This window comes from Mauremys mutica, unplaced genomic scaffold (genome assembly GCF_020497125.1).
Source record: "Mauremys mutica isolate MM-2020 ecotype Southern unplaced genomic scaffold, ASM2049712v1 Super-Scaffold_100095, whole genome shotgun sequence".
In the NCBI taxonomy this organism is placed as follows: domain Eukaryota; kingdom Metazoa; phylum Chordata; order Testudines; family Geoemydidae; genus Mauremys; species Mauremys mutica.
Window position 1 is genome coordinate 951,366 of NW_025423264.1, and position 3,819 is coordinate 955,184.

The window sequence follows — 3,819 nt, forward strand, 5'->3', positions numbered from 1 at the left end:
ACTGCCGCGCAGAGCCACGCGAGTCAATGGCAGGTCGATTCGGGAGCTTCGGCTCTTTCCCCTGACAGCCACACACACAGCGCTGCCTAGCGCCCCCAGAGCCTCCCTCGTGTTCTCCCGCAGCAGCCGCCTGCCGGGGTGGTGGGAAAAGGGGACCAGGAAGCACTGCAGCCTCATTCCAGGACAGGAGGCCCTCACCACGCCTAGGCCTGCCTCTTGTCTTCAGCCCAGGCAGCCAGAGGTGCCGGGGAGCTCCCTGGCAGGCCGCTTCGCCTCAGCCACCTCTTGCCTCATGGCCTAGGCTCTTGGTGCTCTGCTGGTCACCGGCTCGCTTGAAGGCCCAGAGGGAAAAGAAACAAGCGCATGCGTAGCAGAGGATGGTTTTGATCATCGACCTCTGGGTTATGGGCCCAGCACGCTCCCGCTGCGCCACTCTGCTGGTTCTTCACACCCTCCCCCTGCCACCTAGCCGCCACTATCCAGATTAGTGCCTTACGTGCTCTCGTGCTGGCAGGCAGATGCGCAGGCTGCTAGGCAGCTGCCCTGGTCACAGGATTTTACAGCTTCTACAGGGTAAAAGGGATCTATTTGGGGTTTAGACCCCATTGGGAGCTGGGTAGCTGAGTGCCGGAGACGGGAGCACTTCTTAAACCGTTTTCAGTTAAGCTTTCAAGCTTGTGGGGGACGAGGTTCAGCCTTGGATCCGTGTCTGCAGCAGGCAAGTGCGTCTGGCTCAATCGCCCCCCTCTCCCCCGCTGTATTAGCAGACTAAAACCCAGAGCAAACGCACACGCCTTGCAAAGGAACAGGAGCCGGGATCCCCCCCGGTCCCAGAGTCCAGAATTTGCATAAACCCACCCACTGTTCTGTGACTAACAATCTCACTCTACTGAGCAGGGCCTGGGATCCTTGTCTAGGGTTCCAGCCACCAGTCCCGCTCAGCCCACTGCTGGTCTGGGGTTTCATTTACTCAGCTGGCAGTGGCCTGAGCAGGACTGGTGGCCAGGACCTCAGATAATAACAATAGTTTATTTATATAATATAGAGATAGAGAGAGACCTTCTACAAATGTTAAAATGTATTACTGGCATGAGAAACCTTAAATTACAGTGAACTTGGCACACCACTTCTGAAAGGTTGCCGACCCCTGGTATAGACTGACCATATGTTGTACTAAGATTCTCCTGCTTTTTTTTTTATCCTGTGAGTCAGTATAGCCTTTGCCAGCCCAGAAGTTGGGCAGCCAATGTTTTACATTTTCACAATGTTTTCTCCAACTTTCATAAAGTAATTACATAGTTAATATGAGTTAAAAAGGCCAGGGACACTTCCTTTGAAGAATCTGTACAGCAGATCATGCTAGAGCTGTGAAAATGTCAGTTTTTGATGGAACTTTAGAGGCAGTGATTTATCATGTATTTTATCATATGAATGTGCTGCTATTGCTAATGTCTTTCCAAACAAAAATAAGGCACACTAGGACTTCTGTAACATTTCTGTGCTTCCTTAATCTAGATGAGATGATTCTGTGCTGACTTCATTTTGGTCACTTTGTCCTTTACCTAGCAGTAAAACTAGGGTTATATTTTCCCACTGTTTGGAGACCCAGCTTATTAAACTGATTTTGCAGCCAAAAAAGCCAGAAAGATTGCTTTTAATTAAAAACAAATCTTTGTTTCAATACCTCTTCATATAAATTTCCAATAAAATTTTGACAAAATTAAAAAAATTATACTATTTGCATCATTCTGTCAAATCAGAATTTTTTCTATAGTGCTACTTCTTTAGTGCCAGTGCATCAGCATTACAGTGTGCTTAATTAAGTTAAACTGGTTTTAATAACGTGAATGTGGCGAGTTTTCCAATACTGTATGCTTATATTTGTGTTGCTAAGAGCAGATCAGGCACAGGGGCACCAGTTTCATAATCTCGCCTAGGGCACCATAAATCCTAAGGACGGCCCTGCATGCCTCAATTCTCTTTTTCCTGGCCTTGTTCCAGAGCCCTCACAGCCCAATTCTCTGCCCTAACATTGAGCCCTCTACTGCACCCTGAACCTCTCATTCCAACCCCACCCCAAAGCCTGCACCCCCAGAGCCAGTGCTCTCATCCCCCTGCACTCCAACTCTCTGTCCCATGTAGCCTGATTTAGGGTATACTAATAATATTAATTTGGAAAATATGATGAAAATTTAATTTATTAGCTTAGATTTTATTTAATTTAATTGAGTTATAAAGTTACAGTTGCATTACTGCTATTCAAAAGATACATATGGCATTATATGCAACAAAGTTTTGGTTAATATACTCACACCCTTCCTTGATAACCTGGTGGTAAGAGACACAGGACCAGCCTTGCAGTTCAGGTTTCTCAATTCTTGAGTGAAAGATGCAGTGTTTAGAAAAAGCTAATGTTACTTTGGGTTTACTTGAATAAGTTAAACTTAAAATCAAATCCTAATAAACAAAGAATAAAAACTTAGGGAAATCAAGCTTAGCCGAGTTACTTTGAAACTTAAAGTTTAAGAACAAGTACAGCCTACTGATAGTAGATAGAGAGAGAGTGGAGGAAGTAAGTCAGAATGATAGAGCGACGTGCTCTAGCGAGGTGGGTTACCTCTTTTATAGGGCACAAGTGCCGGAAATCCTTCCTCCTATGCCCAAATTTCATTCCTTACCCACAAAACGTTAGGGTACGCTTACTTCATAGGCTAGTATGTTTGTGCGTGTTGATGACATGTACATATGCACATAAGTTCCCTTGTGGTGTACATGTTAATTCTGTGGGTACAACACTGAAAACCCCCTTATGCCATTCTCCATTGTCGATTGGTCTAGGTAAAGGTCTTAGACAGGCGTGGGTATTTCTCTCTGTAATTAACAAGATAAAGGTCAATTTTCCTTTCTGAGTAAAAGGTCACACTATAGAGATGCTAACTTTGCCTTAGGTTAACATACAGGATATGGCCTGTAGGTCCTCTTAAGTCATGTGCCCCAGTCCCCTAATCATTTTTATTGCCCTCTGCTGGACTCTCTCCAGTTTGTGCACATCCCTTCTCATGTGGGTCCCAACCCCAAAAGTACTCACATTTCACCCCAATGGCTCCAAAATGTACATAGGGTGCTGCCATGGTCAAGTCACTCCCGAGCTCTCCAGTGGAGCCTGCTGGCAGAGAACAAGGTGAAAATTAGCCAGGACGTTGCTCAGTCAATTCCCTCTGCTCCCAGCAGGTGGTATCGGAAATCTCCAAGATCACTCACTTCCCTTTCTCTCATCAGCTTCAGGCCCTAGGGTTACAAATGCACAAACCAGTTGGGAGTCTCCCCTGGGCTCAGGGTGTGGGGCTGCTCTGAGGGGATGGACTTGCACATTTGGGATATTAGTGCAAAGATACAATTTTAATTTCTCATAAAGAAAACTGAGGGCATTGGGGAAAGTTTTCAACTAGCAATAATCACGCCTCGGATTAACCTCATTGGCTATGATATTGCCACTTCTTATTTAGTGAAAGGAAAGCTGCAGTGACAGCCTGGTTACTGAGATGCAAAACACTTTCCTCCTGGGAGAAACAAGAAGTTAGAATTAGAAATTTACATAGTTTGTTCCAATGTTGGCACAGGTTTAATTTTGCTTCTGTGTAGGTTTGTTTCAGGCTGTGACTCTTTGGGTTTATTGGGTTGTTTTGTTTTTTTAATTGGAATGGAGCTTTTAATTGACATTTTCTGGATTCGAATGGCTGACCTGCAACACCAGTTTTGACATAGTTCTGCATATTTTATACAGATTTGGCCAGTATTCAAGGATGTGATTCCTTTATA

The 3,819-nt window shown here is 45.0% G+C and overlaps 1 non-coding gene across 1 annotated transcript; it reads right to left on the reverse strand.

The window, feature by feature from the left end:
• Nucleotides 1-3,370: 3,370 nt before the first annotated feature.
• On the reverse strand, nt 3,371-3,506 carry LOC123358699. Its single transcript, XR_006575769.1, has one exon. It is a non-coding gene; the product is annotated as a U4 spliceosomal RNA (small nuclear RNA).
• Between the last annotated feature and the right edge of the window lie 313 nt (nt 3,507-3,819).